Source organism: Lemur catta, chromosome 1 (assembly GCF_020740605.2).
Source record: "Lemur catta isolate mLemCat1 chromosome 1, mLemCat1.pri, whole genome shotgun sequence".
Taxonomy (NCBI): domain Eukaryota; kingdom Metazoa; phylum Chordata; class Mammalia; order Primates; family Lemuridae; genus Lemur; species Lemur catta.
In genome coordinates, this window is record NC_059128.1 from 5,674,494 (window position 1) to 5,693,686 (window position 19,193).

Below are 19,193 nucleotides of genomic sequence, written 5' to 3' on the forward strand. Positions count from 1 at the left end.
ACAACCCTACCTTCCCTGTTTCCCCTTACTAATTACTAAAAACATACCTTTTTGCTTTTATCAGTAGTTGCTAACTGGCTGTGTGTTAGGTTTCATGCAGGGAACTTTAAAAAATACCAGTGCCCAGGCCCGGCCCCAGGTGTGGGCCCAGGTGGTCACGGGGGCGTCAGAGATTGTAACTGCTCCTGGGGACTCGCCGGGCAGAGCCATTCCGGGAAGATCCGGCAGAAAAGCTGCCGGGCCTACGGGGGCCACTCAGGCTGGAGCTGGGGCCCGTCAGCGGGTCAGCCGGGGCGGGGTGGGCTCGAGGACACTGCCCCACACTGGACATCACAGAGCCTGGCTGGCTGGGGTCGGGAGGCCGGTGTCAGCTCACGTTAGCAGTGAGGGAGAAACGGGCCCGTGTGCCGCCGCTCGCTGACCTGTGCTGCTCGGCGCCCGGGGCCATGGCTGTGGTTCGGACCCAGGCCGGGCCTTGCTGTGGACGGAGCCTGGCTCGCGCCTCCCCGGCCGCCAGGCAGCTGCTCTCACCACCCCCGCTGGTGCGGGGCTGGGCAGGCGGGAGACGGGGGAGCCCTTTTTAGGCTGTTTTCAAGGAGACGATGCAGGCAGAGCCAGTGGCACCGAAACGGCAGCTAAGGAAAAGAGTCGACCCATTTCCAAAAATAGACCATCCACTGTCAGGGGAAGCATCTCTTTGTCTCCCCAAATCCGTCTTTCCGTCGCTCCCAGGTTGTAAGGCAAGAAGGAGGCTGCTCTTGTCTGGGAATCAGAGGCTCCGGCGGGCATCGTGCTCCCCGCCCGCCACAAGGGCCCGATTGTGTGGGGCCCTGAATGCGCCCGCCTGTCACCACCCGCGCACCGGCTCAGCTCCCTAATGAGCCCGCTTTGGGAGTGGCCCTTTGTGGCGGGTTCCGGCCACACTGCCCGCGCCAAGGCTCCATTTCCCGGCTGCTTAGCGTCCCTTGGTGGCTGGTGGGACAATGGGACACTCCCCTCCCCAGCCCCCAGCCCTGGCCTGCCCTTTCTCCAGAAAATTGGGAAGCAAGTTTCTCCTTCTTCCAGCACCCACTGCCCTGGCTGGCAGAGGGGCTGCCCTGCTCTCCCCCTGCCCGGCCCCCTTGCCTCTGCCCGGCCCCCTGGGCATCGTCTCTCCTCTTGTTCCCTTCAGGTCTGTCCCCTGGTTTCTTCTCTGCAAACAGGCTCCTGTTTCCAGGGCCAAAGCAATGCAAATCCCCTCCCTCCCACCATCCTGCCTCTCTGGCCCCTCCCTTCCCTGTGGGCCGGGATTTCTGCCAGGAGCCGCCACCCCCCCCCCCACCTCCCCACACACGATGCTCCTTGGGCCCCGGGCAGTCCCAGACCCTGGAAAGGTGACTCTGGCACTGTCCAGTGGCCTCTTCTCGTCCTGACCTCTCGGTGGCACTTGATGTTTTATCTTCCAAGACAGGGTGGTGTGCTGGTCACCCCCGACCTCCCTGACAGCCCCACCTGCCCATCGTAGGAAATGTGCCTCCTGGGCTGAGCCCCAAGTCCCTCTCCCTTTTGCTCCTGGTCTCGAGGTTCAGTTTCCAGTTTGCTACTGGTTGTCACGCTGTCGACCCAGTGCCCTTCGGGTTTGGGCCCCTTCCTCTCTCACCTGTGCTCCTGCACCCTCCACCTAACCTGTGGCCACCCCCGGGCCAAGCTTCCTGGCTCTGGCCCTGAGCAGCCCACAGGCCACATGTGGCTGCTTCCCTTCAATTCAATTACTTCTAAGTAACAGGAAACATTTCAGCCGCTCAATCGCACTGGTCACCCTGGGTTTGCACATGCTTGGTACCTTGCTGACAATGAGACAAGGAACATTCCACCACTGAGAGAGCCCTGTCGGCAGTGCTGGTCTAGACGATGTCCACAGAAGGAAGCGTGTGTCAGGGGTTCCTGCTGCCTCCCCGGTGGCGTCGGCGTCTTTCGTGCCCTGGCCCTGGCCTTATAGCCCCGTGACCCGCTTGTGCTGCAGGAGGCACACCACGGGCCTGTGCACGAGTCGCCCTCTCCTGCCTCCTGCACGGACTGGAATCTCACCCTTCCTCTGAGGCATAGGTCAGCCCTTGGGGGTGGACAGGCCACAGGATGGGGGGCCTGGAGCCCTCGTCCAGGCAGGAGCAGGGCACCAGGGAGGGGCTGACAAGGTGGGAGGGCAGCTCTGGGAGGTGGTCAGGAGGCCCTGGGCTGCTCCCTGCCCTCCTGCTGGGTCCACACTCCAGGGCTGCCTGGATTTGCAGAGCCCTAATCCCTTTCCCGTGAGTTGAAAGTTTGTCCCCCATGAGCACTAGCCTGGTGTGGGCAACGTGATCTGCTCCGAAGGACGTGGAGCTGAAGTGTTGTCAGAATCCCTGGATGAAAAGACCCCTTGTATTTGGCGCAACCCAAGCAGGAGGGAGGCGGAGGGGGAGTGGCCCTCCTGCCATCAGCAAATGCTCCAGGTGGGCGGCTCACCTGGGCTCTCAGAACCCTGCAGGGCAGGCAGGAGTGCTGGAACCTCCTGGTCTGGTGCTTTATTTGGGGGGATGTGACAGGAGGGAGATGCCTGGGCCACCTCAGGGCTGTCCCTGGACCCTCGGCAGCCCCTACTGCCTTCTTAGTCAGCCTGTCCTCCTCTCTGCACTGACCGAGTGTCAGTGACCTCTGTAGCCAGTCGACCAGTGCATCCTCCGTGGACTCCTTAACTGGCGGGGGGTGGGCATGACAGGCTTCAGGGAACCTCTGAACCCTGAAATGACTGTGCACTTGTGTGGGTTCCGGGATAGACCCACAGCTTTAGTCAGGGGCTGGAAGTGGTCCTTGGTCAGGAAAGATGAAGAACTTCAGTCCGAGGGTCAGTGAGGCTCCTGCCCGTAGCCTTTAAAAAACATGTGAGCATGATATGTGCTCACGGTCGGCAAACGCCACACGGAACACAAAAGCATCGTGTAGAATAAAACCTAAAGATCTTCTGTAGGTGGCCGGGTACTCCGGACATCCCAGTGGTCCCGGCTGTACCTGTTGCCCAGCAGCTTTGGACAAGCCCTGTGCTCACCCCCACCCCGGGCGCCCTCAGGTCACCCTGTGCCTCTTTCCTGGAGTGGTTTTATTTATGTGAGGTCTTGGGGTTGGTGAATGTTGGCATGGAGGCCTTTGCTTCCCGGGCTTCTTCCTTCCGATTGTTTTCTTTCTGCCTCATCTTTGCCCGATCTCCCTGGGCCTCAGTTTACCCATCTGTGAGGTAAGGCAGTTGGACCAGATCCATGGTGCTCAGAGACCTCCATGGAATGTAGGCAGCTTCCAGAAGCCCGGGCCGTCCCTGTCACTAGCCTTGCCTAGGGGCTGCTCCTGGCCCAGCCTCTTCTCCCCACTAGCAGAACCAGTACTTTTGGGGGTTTTTCTGGACATTCCTGCCGCTTTGGGGCCTTGAGGACCTGCAGCGGCCTGTTTCCTAACCTCAGGCCTTCACCTTCCAAGTGCTTGTCTGGTGGGGGAACGACCTGGCCCAGAATCAGAGAGGGTGGCGGGGGTACCCTTGCCAGCCCCGCCTGCAGGCTCCGCTTTCCTGCTGGCTCCACGCGGGCCAGCCCCATTGCCAGCAGGAGCAGAATGAAAACGGGGGAGTCTTCTTGTTTTCTTCTTTTGAATTGCGACCTTGATCTCTCCTCCTCACGCCTACAGACTGGGCCTCTGGTGACTTTTGAATAGGTCTGTGGGCTCCCTTTTCTCTGGCTAAATATACATGCATCGGGTGTCGTTGGCCTCAATGACAATGGCAGGCTTGGGAGAAACCGGGAGGGCCTAGGGGTGAGGAGAAGGCAGTGTGTGCCCAGGACTGGCCTCGGCGGGCACCCCGGGCAGACTCCCCACCGAGTTTGACTCAGAGAGGTGCTAATGTACTCGCATGCCAGCTGCACTCGGGATGTGTTTGTCGTAGTCCTCCTCCTCCTCCTCCTGGATGCAGTGGGGAAGGCCGCCCTTCGGGGGGTGCCTCCCAGGGCCATCCCCACTTGCCCCTCGCTGGCTTGCTGACTGGCAGCTGGAGGAAGTGGAAAACACAGTCCAAATGGAGAACCCAGCCCAGGAGGCCTGTGTGGACCTCGGGGTGTGGGGGGCCTTCGGGTGAGGGCTGGCAGGCAGAGGCAGGCTGGGAGGGCCCAGGGGAGACCTGAGGCTCTGGACTGGGGCTTGCCACGTTCTCCACGAGGACAGGGACACTGAGGCTCATGGGGAGGGTGATGTGACTTTGTTTATTTGCGTAGCAGGCATTTCTGTAACTAACTGGTGTGGGACCTCCAGGCTGGAGTGGCCTCCTGCCTGCTGTGGTGTCCTGCTGTGGCACCCGGGGTGAGCCTGCGGGAGAGGTAGGATCAGCGCCCCACCCCACCCCCTCACCCCCGGGTCGGGGGGACCAGGAGGGCTGCAGTCCTTGGTCCCCCTGGCTGTGCGGAGGCGCAGTCCTGCCCCGCAGCCCTGCTTGGCTGCACCCACCTCCCAAGAACACGGCTGCCCTCAGGTGCCCAGGCCTCTCAGCCTGTGTCTTCCCACCGTGCCAGGCCGTGGCCTTTCCCACGTGGGAACGCGGCTCCTGCAGCAGTGAAGGAGGCCATCGGCCCACAGGTGGGTGAGTGATGGTCTGAGCTCCTTGGGCAGCCGGGAGGGGCAGGGCTGGCTGGGAGCCTGGGAAGAGTCTCCGTTACCTGCGAAATGGACCCTTGGCTTAGAGATCTCCAAGGGCCATTCCGTAGGGACGTGGACTAAATTCATGAACCCTGTTCTTGATTTTTTTTCCTTTCTAAAAAATTAGGAAACTAACAAAGTCTCCCTTGAAGGCCCTAAACGAGACTTAGTTCTGACCATTGATGTCAGGAACTGAGGATATTTTTTGGTGATGGAGCTCTGAGGGCTTTAGCAGAGGTTAATTTCTTTGTAGAGGATGGTGGAAGGGTCTTGAGGGGGCAAGGAGCAGTGACCAGTGGCAATGGGGGTTTTGACCGAGAGCATCCTGCTCCGAACCCCTGGGGCTCTCCTGCGACAGGGGCTGCCTGGGGTCATGAGCCACAGCACCCTTTACCTCTGTTCTGAGATTTTATCCCTGTAATGCCCCAAGCGGTGTGAGGCCCTTGGCAGGCCTGGGAGGTGGGTCTGTGGGGAAGGGGAAGGGCCCAGTGGGGAGGCTGCCCTGAGCCTTGGGCTGGTGGGGCCATTAGGGGCAGGTGGGCCTGGCTGGGATCTTGGCCATTGCTGTGCGTTCCTGTCCTGCAGGGACTGTCCCTCCCACTCCCACCCACAGGAGCAAGCAGACCCCTGGGTGGGAAGGGCAGGGCCCCCGTGGCATGGGGGTGCCTATCTGTGGCTGCAGTGCCTGGATGTGGCTCACCAGCCTGGGCTGCCTGGTACGATTTGGGGCCGTGCCCAAGGTCCAGCTTCTCTCCAGCTGGGGAAACTGGCTGGGCAGCAACAGGGGTGGGAAGGAGCAGTGGCAGGAGCTGGGGTGGCATGGCTGGGGGCACCCCGCTGTCATCGCGAGCCTTGGCACATTGCTGTTCTCCACATCCCCAGTGGCTCAGATGAGAGATGCTTGTTTTCGAGAGTGATGAGTTGGCATCTGGAAATGATGCCTCGTTAAAGAGCTTTCTTTCTTAAAATGCATGCATTTATCACAACAGCGCTTTGGGAGGAGGAATCCTTGGGCTGCCTTGGTCTTATAAACATGCAGATGAGGAAATGGAGCTCCCCAGCCCATGGGACTTCACCTGCACCCCCTCCACGCCCCACATTCTAGCACGTTCCAGTGAGTTCCCCACTGTGGCACTTAGGCAAGTGCCCCCCAAGCCTGTGCCTCAGTTTCCTGCCTGTGCAAGTGGCGGGTTTGGTGGTTCCGCACCTGGACCTGGTCTGCTCTAGGCTGGGCCACCTCCAGCAGCAGCTCCCGCTGTGAGAGACGTTAGTGGCAGAGGGGACCCGTGCCTTTGGCACCTGCCGATGGCCATGCCCCCCCCCCCAGGCTGTGCCCTGGTGGCTGGTGTTTGGGAGACAGATGGGGTCTGGTGTTTCCAAGTTGGCTTTTATGTGTGTGTGGAGGGTGGGGGCAGGGTTTGCTTTAGGCACCCTGCAGAGGGGTCAGGGTCCCGGCTTGGGCCCAGTGTGGCCCTGGACTCATTGTGAGACTTTAGCCAGGCGCCCCTCCTTGGAGCCTCATCTATAAGGGACCCCTGAGGTCCCCTCCCGCCCTGCCCCTTTCTGGGCCTCAGACTCATGGGAGGCTCGTTGTGACTTACTGCTTGGTCTGGGTGTCACCCAAGGCAGGGAAGGGTGACCTGGAAAAAAAGGTCCACCCAGGCTCTGTGTGAGGAAGAGAAAGGAGGTCACCCATCAGCAGGCCTGGGCCCTGGCCCCCCGCAGGGCCACTTCCCGGCTTCAGGCCTGAGGTCCAGGGAAGCAGGGGCTTGGGCTTGGCTGTCTTGTCTACCTCCCTGCTGTGTTTGCCGGGTGGGTCCCAGGTGAGGAGGTATTTGGTCACCTGCCTGGCACCCTGAGGGTCTGTGCCACCCAAGAGGGTCCGGAGGGAGGGTCCTTGCACCTGAACTCTGGTCATGGGCCCACCTGTTTGATCCCAGACAAACGTGCATGCCTGCACGCCTCACCTTTGTGCCTGTTGAGTGAGGTGCCCCATCCGTTCTGTCCTACGGGCTGTTGAGGATCAGACAAGACGTGTACATAGTAACAGGAACTGTGACAACAATATGAGCAGGAACAATAAAAGCTAACAGTCGCTCAGTACTCTCTACGTATTCACTCTTTTAACCCTTACGTTTTCCCCATTTGACCAGGGAGGAACTGAGGCACAGAGAGGCTAAGTAGCTTGCCTGAGGTCCCAGTCTAGAGAGCACCAGAGCTGGGCTTTGAGCCCCCGTACCCTGGCTCCGGGGTCCCCATACCTACCCCCTTTTTCCCGCCTCTCTGTGCTCTGTCCACGTAAAAGCAGCCCTTCCCCCATCAGCAACTTGTTCATCTTCCAAAACTACTACCTTTTTACTGTAGGGAATTTAGAAAAATAACTACCTTTGACCCCAGCACCCAGATCGCCTCTGCGTGTGGCTGTGGAGGTGGCCCGTGGTGACATTGTTATCATTTCTTGGCCTGTGTCCTTATCACCCCTGGGGCGCTGGCTGCGGGACTGGGCATGGTGTGGGGCAGTTCTTGTTTGGCACGTGATTTCTTCCCCCGCCCGTGGCGCAGTTGTGTGCACTCGGTAGCTGGGCACTGGCAGGAGACTCATCCTGGCTCCGAAGCCATGCAGGATTTGCTTTTCGCAGCGTGCCCCACGTTGTGGATTTCTCCTGGTGCGTCACATGCCCCAGATGTTGTCTCTGCCTTCGGTTTGATCTGAGACGCGCAGCCGCCCTTGTGAGCCTGAGCTCTGCCTTCCTGATTTATCCTGGGATTCCCCTGATGCAGCCCGGGGAGGCGAGAACCTCTGCTGATGTGACTCGCCCAGACGAGCTCTGCTGGGGGTGGGGAGCGAGGCAGCCCCCTTTGTCTGGGCTCTGCTCGAGGGGGAGTGTGCGGGGACAGTGTGGCAAGGACGCTCACACGCTCCAGGCGTCACGCTTGGCAGGCATCCTGCCCGGGTGGGGGCTCTCTCACCTGGCCCTGTCAGACCTCGGGCTCCAAGCCCCCCGTTCCCCAAGCCCCCGTTCCCAACGAGACTTGTCACCAATGGAGATACAGATTATCATCTGCCTAAATAATCTGTTGCCCATTGTGGAAAAACTTGGAAGACACTGCAATGTTCAAAATCAAAATTTAAAAATCATCTATCTGTAATCCTGCCCTCACAAGAAGCTGCAAAGGTAGTACACAGGGCTCCCGGGTTCCCTCCCTGAACTTCCCCTGATAGTGACATCTCACGTAGGTATAGCGTGTCATCAAAGCCGGGACAATGACACAGGCACAACGCAGCGAACCAGACTGCAGACCTGAACTCAGATGCACTCGTCTCTGTGTGGGGGTGTGTGTGTGTGGGCACTTTATGAGATTTTATCACATGTACAGATTTGTTACACACACTTTTAAAAAAACCAAACTTCGTTATTTAGAGCAGTTTTAGATTTACAGAAAAATCGAGAAGATGGTATAGAGAGTTCCCGTAAATTCTGCACCCTGTTTCCCCTGATACTGACTTCTTACGGTGGTGGTGTACGTTTGTTATAATGAATGGAGCGATACTGGTACCTTAGTACCGACCAGAGACCATACTTTCTGCGGATGCCTGAGTTTTTGCTTAATGTCTTTTTTCTGTTCCGGATCCCATCCAAGACACCCACTTTCAAAAACGCATTTTGCCACATTGTGTTCCTACAGTTTTGGATCCCACTTTTTTTTCACATGAGCATGTTGAGAATATCTCATCACATCCTTGTCTGTTCTTTGCACACACCATTTCAGGTGGCCCTTTGCTCATTCGTTTGTACGGACGACCCCCTGGGACCTCGGGGCGGCCAGTGGCACAAGTGATGCTGCGTCCTCGGTGCAGCCACTGGCATTGTGCTTGTTGGTGCTGGCTCTTCCTGACAGAGCAGTCAGAGGGCCAGTCCTGGCACCACGTCTGTTTAAGGAGGTGACAGTTTTGGAGGCACACGGGCCTCTCCCAGTATCCCTGCCACCTCTGGGTGTGACCCCCTGAGCTGGCTGAGCCTGAGTGAACAGGCGGGTGTGTGTGTGAGACAGCCGGGCAGGGGCAGGGAGGGGGGATTCCTCGCGTGGAGGAACAGGTTGGAGCTTGGCCCTGCCCCCGCTGGCCCCCGGATCTTGGGCAAGTCTTACCACCTCTCTGAGCCTCAGTTTCCCTCTGGGGAAGCCGGGCACACTCAGATGTCCTTCACAGGCTTCTTGGGAGGAGTAAATGAGGGTTCGCCTGTGAAGGGACTGACTGTGACTGCGTCAGTAACAATTAAGACCACAGATTTTAGTTCTGGTGTACGACCACGCAGCCCGGAGATCAATTCAGTTTAAAATAGCTGCTCACATCTGGGGACATTTCCAAAGGGTCGTCAGCCGCCAGCCCCCTTTTGTGGCCTTTCAAGGAAGGCCATGAGCAGCAGGTCTCACCAACAGGATGTTTCTCTGCCAGCCCATTGAGAAATCCCCCTGGAAATCCTCCTTTGGCCCTGCGCAGGCAGGCGAGAGAATTGGAGACAATGGGGAAGCGGGGAACAAAAGGCACCATTGTTCCGGCTGCCCAGGCAGAGGTCAGGCGATGCCCCAGGCCAGGGCAGGCGGACCATCGTGCTGGTCACTGGATTTCTGCCCGCCAGTGGGGTGGCCGTGAGCACCCTAGGGAGGAGGAGAAGCGGGGCCAGACCCCAGGTCTGGGGCTCCGTGCTCTGTCCTGTCGCCGCCAGTTCCGTCCCGGGAGGTCGAGCTTCACCCCTTGTCTTCAGGGACTGCATTTTTGCCGGTGAGGCTCAAACACCCGGTGGGGCTGACCAGCCTGGTGTGGCATAGTTGGCGGTCTGCTCGCAGGGCTCTGTCCGCCCTGCCTGGCCCCCGAGCCGGTCTGAGTGTGGGTCTGTGGTCTCACTGGGCTGGGTGCACCTGCCGCTCCTTCTCTGGTGCCGATGGTGGGGTTTCACCCTCACACACCCACCCTCTGCTCCAGAGGTCCTGGGTTGAGCCTCCCAGCCACTTCCCTGCCGCCGGGACTGCCACCTCCAGCCCTCACACCGCCCTTCTGGAGTGTTCTTCCTGAAACACAGCCCCTACCCTGCGTCCCACCCTTCAGGGACCTCTCAGCCTCAGCATGAAGTTCAGGGTCCTGGAAACAGTTGGAAATGCTCTGTGACCTGGCTCGGAGTCCTTCTCCACACTCCTCTCCCATGTCTTCTGGAAACTTCCATGACCCCAGGCTAGTAGCAGTTTTTGAGTACCACCCAGCGGTTCCATATTCCCCTGCCTTTGCCCTGGTATCTTCTCAACCCTCAGTTCCCTTGGCCTCCCCCCTCCACTTGGAAAACCCCACTTGTCTCCCCACTGAGACGCGGCCTCTCTTACTGTCCAGCCACCCCTCCCAGTGGGCCAGACACCCTCCTGCCTTCATGCTGGTGCGTGGACCTCTGTGAGGCGTGTCTCTGGGCCGTGTCTGTCCCTTGACCTCCCAGGATGGCGCCGCATCTTAACTGCGCTTGGTCTGTCCCCCATGCTCCACTTGGGCTGTGACCCTGGAGTGGCCGGCGAGTGCTGGGGACAGGTGAGGCCTGACACTGAGGGCTGGGCCTGCCGAGCTTTGGGGCCACACCCAAGTTGCCCAGCCTCTCCTTCCTCTGGAGGCCCAGGGGGTCAGGCCTGCTGCTTCCTGTCCCAGCGGTTCCAGTCGCCTTGCTGACCGAGTTCCTGGAAGGGTCTGTTGTCTAGTAGTCGCCCCAGGAACACGAGATGGAGGGGCCAGCCCTGCCCAAGTGACTCACTCCGGGGTGTGGGAGGTTGTCACTGTGGCCTGCTGCTAGGGGCCGTACCCCTGGCCGAGACACCCGGAGCTCTGGGGCTGAGCCTCAGGCCTCCCCTGGTAGACAACCTAACAACCCTGTGTGCCTCAGTTTCCTCACTAGTAGGATAAAGAGATCCACCAACCCCTCCGCATGAGTCAGGGGTAAAGGTCAGGAGAGGTGGTGGCAGGCAGGGGCTGGTGTGTGGGGACCTCTCAGCTCCAGCCTGGACTCACATCCCCCAGAGCCCCCAGGCCTGTCCCTGCCACCCCGAGAACCGCACTTGTGCCAGGCAGCTGACTGCACTGTCCCAGCCCCCTGGGTGGCTGGGCCCCTGGCCTGCCCTCAGCAATCCCATGTCCTTGTCCACGCCTTTCCCCGCCTCTTCCTCCTGGGTTTCTTGCCTGGGCCGTTTGGGGCTGGGTTCTGGGCAAGGCTCCGAGAAGAGTGGGGCATGAGTCAGGCAGTGGGGGCTGGGGACGCACGTCCTGGGGCCTGTGGGGCGAGCTGGCAGGAGCCTGGGGTAAGGGGCGCCCCCTGCCCTGCCCCAGAGTCAGTGGGCAGCTTCAGGAGGCAGAGCGGCCGGCTGAGGGCTCGCTCAGCGCCCACCCCGGGCCCTCGGCTGGCGGGGGCAGGGTCAAGGAACAGGGCCCTTGGTTTGTGGGGCCATGAAGAGCTTGGCCTGGGGAAGGTGTGGGGTGAGGTGGGAAGGAAGGGTGGGGTGTGTGAGTGTGAGTGTGCATGTGTCTCCACGCACAGTGGCACCTGTACCCTGGACCCTGCATGTCTGTGTTTGTCCCCGCTGCCTGCCACGCTCTCCTCTTGGTCATGTTCAATTGTTTAAAAGCATTTCTCTCTGCCGCTTCTATTTTTGCTTTTGACCTTTAGTTAAATGCTCACAACTGCTGGGCCGTTGGCGCAGTGGTGAGTTTATCATGTGTAATTGGGAGAGAGGACAATTTTATTTCCTTTAATATAAGTGCTGCCCCCCAGCCCCCTTCTAAGAGCAGAGCTGGCTTCTCTAAGCTCTGTCCTAGGGTGAGAGTTAATGATCTGCTGGAAGGTGTGGCTGTGCCTGAGGAAGGGTCTAGGTGGCAGGTGGATGCGGCCAGTGTAACCCTGCTAGTGTTTATGGCTCCCTGCACCCTGCCCCTGGCCCTGCCGAGGGTCTGGAGGAGGGGACCCCCTGAACTCGTCTCCCCACAACCTCCCAGGTGGGGGTTGGGTGCTGAGATTGACAGCCCCTCTCCGTTGCTTATGACATTGCTATTGCAGGTGAGGAAACTGAGGCACAGAGGCTGGAGGGAGCTGCTCAGGCCACAGCGCAGAGGCCTGGTAGCCCCAGGTGGCGCCAAGCCCTGAGATGCCTGTGCCTCGGACACAATTAGTCCTCTGGGCTCCTGAGTGTGACACGCACAGTCCCCTGGGCTCCTGAGTGTCCTTTCCCCTGGGAGATGGTCAGGGAGACTCCACGTCCTGGGCTGAGGCTCTGCCTCTGGTCGTGGTGGCAAGTAAGACAGGGAAGTGGAGGGGCTGTCCCCCCATAGGCACTATCCTGGATGAGGCATCCCCATGGCACACCCCACGGAGCCCTGGGGCAGGCCAGGGAGGCCCAGCGTGACTCCGGCAGCCATCCGCTTGCTGGGCAAATTGTCCTACCTCTCCGAGCCTCAGTTTCCTCTGCTGTTGAGTGGGCTCAGGGAAACTCACATGTCCTGTGCAGATCGGGGATGCACACCCGGCTTGCAGCAGGTTCTTAAATGGTGGCCGTGCAGCTGTTTATTTGGTCTGTGTTTACTCCGAGCCTGGAGCAGGGCTGCTGGGAGGGGGAGTGAGGGGCGAGATGCAGACCTGAAACCAGAGAGGAGACGTCCCAGGGATCTTGTTTTCTGGGGTTTGGAATCGGCCCAGCCCAGTGCAGGCCTGGCCCCGATAGCGTCTGCTCTGACTCGCGAGGCCTCCAGCTTCGGTGCTGATCGGGGAGGGGAGAGCGGGGGTCCCTGGGGCCATGGTTCACTGATGTCACTTGGTGTCCAGGTAGCCTGGGGGGAGAAGGGGAGCTTGGCAGGGGGTGTAGGTGGGTGCTATGGTGAAGGCATCCAGGACAGTGTAGAAAGAACTGCTGCCTTGCTGTGTTACCTCAGGCTTATTGCTTACCTTCTCTGAGCCCCCAGTTTCCTGTAGAGCGATTGATAGTCTGTTCCTCCCTCCGAGTCCCCAGGGTGTTGTGCGACACCCATGGAAGCCGCCTGTCTCCAGGCAATCCTGATCAGGAGCCCTGCTCCCCCCAGCTCGGGGTGGGGGTGGGGGGGTGGTGGTGGTGGAACCGTCGGCATCCTGCCTGTCCCGGCATCCCTGTCTGCACTTGTGACTTGGCTCCTCGTTTTGGATTCCCTGGACCTCAGGTTCTCAGAGGTGAAGCTTTGGGGCCAGAGGCTGGTCTCACGTGTGGTTCACGGGAGGTGCATGGACAGCACCGCCCTGTCCTGGAGAGATGACGACAGGTCTGCCAGTCGCCAGGCAGAGGCAAGGGCAGGCCTGGGAGCCGCTGCTCCTCTGGACTCAGCCCGTCTCCTGGGCCAGCTTGGCCCTGCAGGTCGCAGCAGGAAGGGGCGCCTTGAGCTATGTGGCCTGGGGACCCTCAGGACCAAGCTCAGTCAGTCTTGGGGCCCTGGCCCTGGGTTTTAGATGGGGTCAGTGGGCTTTGGGCGGGCTCTGTGCCCAGCTGTGGGGAGGCTAGCAGCCACGCTCTGGTTTTCCTAAGGGACTTTAGGAATCCCCACCAAAATGTCACAGTCTGACTTGTGATCTATTTTTGCCTTGGATGTGCCCCCGGGCCCCTCTGTGGGACTGTAGCTATTTACTCTTTGGGGATGGAGGGGGATGTGACCTTCAGTGTGAGCTGTGTCCGGTGGAGGTGCATGGACCGCTGATGCTCGTGGGGCTGGGCGGCGTGTGCAGCTGGCTGTCCCCAGGGTTTCCGCTGCAGTGCGAGCTCTGGAGGGATGGAGGGTCCCTTCTCTGCCTGCAGGTGTGATTCCGTCTGGGAAGTGATTCAGATCCCTGACGCCCACCCCATCCCCGGCGGGCAGCTGTGAAACGCGACCTGCCTGTGAGGGTCAGTCCGTGTAGGAGCATGACGACTGCGGCCCTGGGAGCCGGCTCCCCATTTGTCGTCTGGTCTGTTTCATCTCTGACAGCCGTGGCTGTCCCGGTGACTCAGGGCAGGCCCACAGAAGCCTGGGGTGGGGGGCGAGGTCACGGCCCGCACCTCCCTGGTGGCCTGCTGCGGGGCCCAGCACGAGTGGGCTCACTATGCCTGACCGTGATTCCGAGAGGGCCCCAAAGCAGGGTGGGGGCTTGCGGGGCTGCCCTGGTTGTCAATTTAAGGGGAAGAAGTCTGCCATCACAGATGTTTGTGACGATTTCCTCTGGAGTTGGCAGCTTGTATTTTGTGCTGTTTTGAGTTCTTAGAGGAGTTTTCTCTCTTTCTTGTTGGGTCCTTCTGGCCACTCTTCGAGGCGTGTTACCTACAGAAGGGGACAAGGGTCCCTAAGCAACTACTCAGGGCTGGTGCCAGCCGGGCCCTGGACATCAGACAGGATGCGGCTGAGGCCCTTCGGGGTGGGCGGGGTACTGGCAGGGCCTGGTGGCGGAGGGACCCAGGACCCATGCACATGAGTCACGGAGGCTCCCCAGGCTCCCGAGGTCTTTGCCACTCCCCTGGCACAGTCAGGGCCGACCAGTACCCGTAAGCGTCCTAGTCCCTGTGTGCTGAGTGGGCTCTGAACGTGGCCCCGCCCCACCGGGGGCTCCCGTGTGAGGGAACCCGGGCAGGACAGGGCGGGATCCCGGGGCTGCTGCCAGCACAGCAGGAAGGAGGAGGGCACCAGCCTCTGAAAGGCCACCCTCTGGCTGCAGTCCCGACCCTCCAGGAAGCCTTTCTGCCTTGTTGCTGGTTGAAGACGAGTCACTGGCTTCTCAGGGACTGTGGGTGTAAACCTGGGGACGGCCCACGGGACGGCCAGCGTCCACTGAGTGGCTGCCACATCCGGCCCCTGCGGGAAGACCTGGCCCCTGACCTCCGTAGCCTCCTGGACCCCCCGTGGCAGGCCCTCGCTGGTTCCTTTTGCAGATGTGCAAGCAGGTTCAGGAATGTGCCAAGGTCACAGAGGTGCGGGTGGTGAGGCCCCCGGCCGGCTGGTGCCACCTCGGGCAGGCATGAGGACCAACCAGGTCAGATGATGCTGCTGTGCCCTCAGCTCCGACTGCCTTTCCTCCTGTCACCCTGACCCCTAAACTTCCCTGAATTCCACACTCGCTTGGCTCCCACCTCGCAGGGCTTCCTCTGTGAGCTCCAGCTTGTCACCTCTCTGCCCAGGTCTGGACTGAACTTGCAGGGCTCCCTGTGCCTCAGCCTGGGGGGGGGTGGGTCTGGCACAGTGAGCATGTCTGTGGCTCCTGCTCCAGGAAGGATCTAACTGCGTCTGCCAGGGAGCAGACAGAAATCCCCAGGGCAACTTTTACTTCTTTATTGAGCTTTGGGGTTGCGGGGGAGGGAGCCAGGGCGTGGTAGTCCGGGGGGGGGGGGGCGGGGGGCGGGGCAGGTGTAGGTCAGAGAGCACAGCAGGGTGACAGCTTCCAGGACTGGGACTCTTCTGGAGGCTGGGCCAACACAGTGGAGCAGGAGGAAGGAGCAGGTGCTCCTGTCTCAGAATTTAACCCTTGCGCGCCCCTGGCACCCGAGCCGAGCCCTTCTGTCAATGAGGATGTCCTGTCCAAATCCAAATGAGTTGAATTCCAAATGGCGGCTCCTGAATGGGGCCATCCCCGACTGTCCTTCATATCCCTGATGAGAGGAGGTGATGCTTCCAGCAAGGGAAGATCAGGGGGACCCCCTCGGACAGCCCCTCACTGCATGTCGGCTGTAGAGGTCTTGGAGAGGTCAGAGGTCGCCCTGCAGGTTGGTGCAGGTGTTAACGTTTCCAGAGGTCTGAGGCTCAGAGAAGTGATTCAATGGGGTCTGACCAGGCTTGCCTGGGGCAGGGGCTGCTGGGCTGGGGGGCTGTAGGGCGGGGTGCATCCTCCTGGAAGGCTGCCATCCCCTCCTCTGGCAGCAGCACCCCTGCCTTGTGTAATGGGATTGCGGTGCCACCCTGGGACTGTTCAGAGAGGTGAGATTGGGGTCATTTAGAGCTGAGTGCCGCTGCCTTGGGTCCCGCCCTGCCGGGAACTCAGGCTCCCGGCTGTGCACTGCCCTTCCAGCCAGAGCGCCCAAGCCGTGGGTCCTCACCACTGATTGCCTGCTGTCAGCAAGGCTCCGTTTAGCCAGCTACTGTATGGGGAAACTGAGGCCCAAGTGGGTGAGGGGCAACTGATCTCGAAGACTGTGGTCTCAGCTGGTTCCTAAATACCCGTGACAGCCGAGTTCTGTGCTTCCACTTGAGACTAAATGACCATCACTGGAGCTCAAAACAGCACTCTCCTAAGGGGACTGTGGAAATGGGAGCAGCTTTTGAAGCCAATGGAGCCCCCCCACCCAGCAAACCAGGCAAGCCAGCTTTAGAGCCCTGGTCACCCACAGCTCAGTCCCCTGCCGGGAGCACCCGCAGGTCCTGTGTGTCCGCCCGAGTCGCTGCTCATGTTCACTGTAGGTGGGAGGCTGAGCTGACGCTGCACAGCCGAGTAGCAGGTGCTGCTGGGGACATGGGGGCGCCAAGGGGAGTGAAGTGGCATATGGGACACTGCCTGGTGTCTGAGTGCCCCCAGGAACGGCAGTGGCTTTACTTGTCCCCTCTTGTTTTGGCACCAGGCTCTGTCCTAGCCTTTGTGTGTGGTGTCTCCTACGGTCACCACGAGGCCCCGGCTCTGAGGTCGCTGTCATCCTGTCTTGTACATGGCGAAGGCAGGGCTCAGAGGTCAGGTAGCCTGGTTATGGTCATCCAATGTAAGAGACGAAGAACTGGAACCAGGGCCTCCTGCCCCGTCCACGCCCTCACCTTCCTTCCTCGCTGTTTTTTGAGCGCCTCTTGCATAGAGGCCCTATTTTCATGCTCCTGGGATGCTTCCGTGATCACGACAGGCAGGGGCCTCCTTGGAGAGGTGGATGGACTAGCAAAAAAGTCTGGGGACAGCATAGTTCCATATACTGGCGAGTGCTGGGAGAATGGGAGATAGGTGGTGGCAGGGGGTGGCACCTTGAGGAGGGGCCAGGTGAACTGCGGCTTGGATGGTGAGGAGGGAGCCGTGGGGCTTTGCAAAAGCTGGACGGAGGCCCTGCTGGCTGGAGTCTGGGGACTGCAGGGGGCAGAGGGGGAGGAGCTGTTGGAGTTAGAGTTTTATCTGCAGCTTAGCAGAGGTGTGACACCATGTCATTGACACTTCTGAGGCTCTCTGGCTTCCCTGCAGGGGATGGGCCTGGGCGGTGGGTGCCTGGATTGTAGGCTGAGACACCAGTCAGGAGCCATGCAGTGTCCTGGTGACAAAGGCCACATGCCACAGCTTTCAGTCTCCTTATGGGAAGTTGAGGGGAAGAGATGGCAGCAGTAGTGTGAATGACGCTGACATGAGGCCTTAGGAGTCACATATATGTTATTTCTTGCAAAAATCAATTCATTTTTGGAAAAGCTCAGCTGTCCCCCAGGAATGGAGGGTTTCTTGGGGAGGGGCATGGCCTGGTTATTCATAAACATTGCTGGTGCCACTGCTGGGCTGACTGCTGCCGGGCCAGGGTCATGGAAGCCCACCCCGGAGGTTCCTCTGGGGGCCATTGCCCTGTGAATGTGGGACCTGGGACTTGGGAGGGCATGTGACCTCTGCCTTTGACTTCCAGAGACCACCAAGGGCTGGGTTAGGGTTAGGGCTGCAGGACACTGCCCAGGGAGAGTCTGGACTCCATGCTCTATGCACATGGGGTGGTCTCCAGCTCCACTGCCCACACCCCTCCCCTCTTGTCCCCTTGGCTCCTCTCCCAGCGTCTGTGGGGCCAAGCTAAAGGGGGCAGAGGGCTGGGCAGGCATGATGTTCTGGGTCACCCACATGACACGAGCTCTCAGAAGCAGCAGGGGAAGGGCAAGTGGGATTTGTTCTAATCAGCCTGGGAGACAGGCTCACGGAAACAGTCACAGGGCATCAAACTGGGCATCTGCCTGCCTGAAACATTCATACCAGCAGGCCCCGGACAGGCCACAAATTACCCTGTGCGTGTGATTCAATTTCCCATCCACCTTTTTCTCCAAGGAGTTGCTGGCATCATAAACTTTACTGCAAATGGTGGAGAAGAAAAGAAACTGAGATGCTACAAACTTTTAACATCCGTGGCTGTGTGTGATCTTCCTGTTGGTGGGGCCCCCTGCTCCCCTGCGGATGTCGGCAGAGCCTCCTGGCCAGGCAGGCCTGTTCGTTACGGCCGCTGCCTTTGGACCTGTTGCCTGACGTCGCTGCTCTGGGCTGCGTCTCACCTTTCAGGTGGGGCTGCCGGTTCAGCTCTGCTGTGCAAGTCCGGTGCCTGCACTTCCTTGGTCATCACAGCCGCTGGAGCTGGGTGTTTATTAGCAGTTGGTGGCCTTTATTATCACTGGTGTTGGTGGTGGTGCTGCTGTGACTGTGACTGCCCTGGGAGGAGGCCTGGCGAGGCTTGTTGGATTTTGGCGTGCTAGTTCTAGAAAGGCCCGTCTGTGGTGTCTGCTGGCTCCTCCCCCATGTCCTGGCCCTGGCTGGCCCCTGGCTGGGCTTCCTTTGTCTTCATTCCTCCTTCCGATCTGCGTGGGGTGGTCTGCCCTGGCAGATGGGGCCACCTGGGCAGAGGCGGGACAGCAGGGCGGGGCGGGCCGTTGGTGGGGAGGTGGCGGGAACCCGCAGGGGCTGGCTTTGCGCTGGCTGTGGGTTGGAGAAGCACCTCGAGGGGTCCAGGAGGCAGGACCACAGGTCCATGAGGAGGTGGCCACTTTCCCCAGGAGGGAAGGAGACCCCATTCCATTTCCTGGGACCACCCAGGCCAGAGGTCTGTGCCCACCCAGTGGGGTCTGTGCCACCCCTCTCTTTTCCGCCAATGCCCCTCCCTTTGTGTTCAGGGGCTGGGTCTTTCTGCCCCTCATCCAGAGCTGCATAGCCTGTGAGGTCTGTGTTATCTGCCCCTAGAAGGCTGACGTCTAGATAAGCTGGATCTGGCACTTGGAGGAGCCTGGGGGCCTGCAGGTCGTCTCTGGACGCATTTGTCTTTTCTCCTGGCTGGCTTGGTGGGTTATAGCCTGGGCTCAGGCCCTACTGTGTCCCTCCTTTGCACATAGACCGGGTCCATCAGGGACCTGCATGGAGGGTCAAGGTGTAGCCAGGTGCGCAGCGGCACTGTAGCGCTGTCTGGGGTCAGCGCCCCACCTTCCTGACCGCGTTGAGCCTGCTGGGAGGAAGAGCGCCCCATGTTGGCTGCTGTGTGGCCTTGGGTGTGGGTAACCTTCCTGTGCCTCTCTCTGCAGGGGTAGAGTGGGGAAATGCCAGAACTTTCCGGATGGCGGTTTATGGTGAGGGCTGGGTGGGATGAAGTGTGTAAGGCACTCAGAACAGACTGTGAAGGCTGCGCATGGATGTCACTGCATGGTGGTGGCAGTTTGGCCTCAGGAGAACACATTTTGAGCGCCCGTCAAAATTCCCTCTTTGGACCCCCCGCCCCACGGGTCCCTGTCCCACTCGCGTTGGAGCTGC

At 60.1% G+C, this 19,193-nt stretch overlaps 1 protein-coding gene and 1 long non-coding RNA gene across 3 annotated transcripts in view; one reads left to right on the forward strand and one right to left on the reverse strand.

Moving 5' to 3' along the window:
• CCDC85C (coiled-coil domain containing 85C) overlaps positions 1-19,193 on the forward strand; it is a 77,009-nt gene that overhangs the window by 9,029 nt on the left and 48,787 nt on the right.
• On the reverse strand, positions 4,679-6,705 carry LOC123644757. 2 transcript variants are annotated; one of them, XR_006737247.1, is made up of 4 exons: positions 6,654-6,705; positions 6,288-6,351; positions 5,894-5,941; positions 5,602-5,614 (listed from the first exon to the last, which is right to left on the reverse strand). It is a non-coding gene; the product is annotated as an uncharacterized LOC123644757 (long non-coding RNA). The 2 variants fall into 2 exon arrangements; XR_006737249.1 differs by lacking the exons at positions 5,894-5,941; positions 6,288-6,351 and adding an exon at positions 4,679-4,706 and having other exon boundaries at positions 5,387-5,614; positions 6,654-6,680.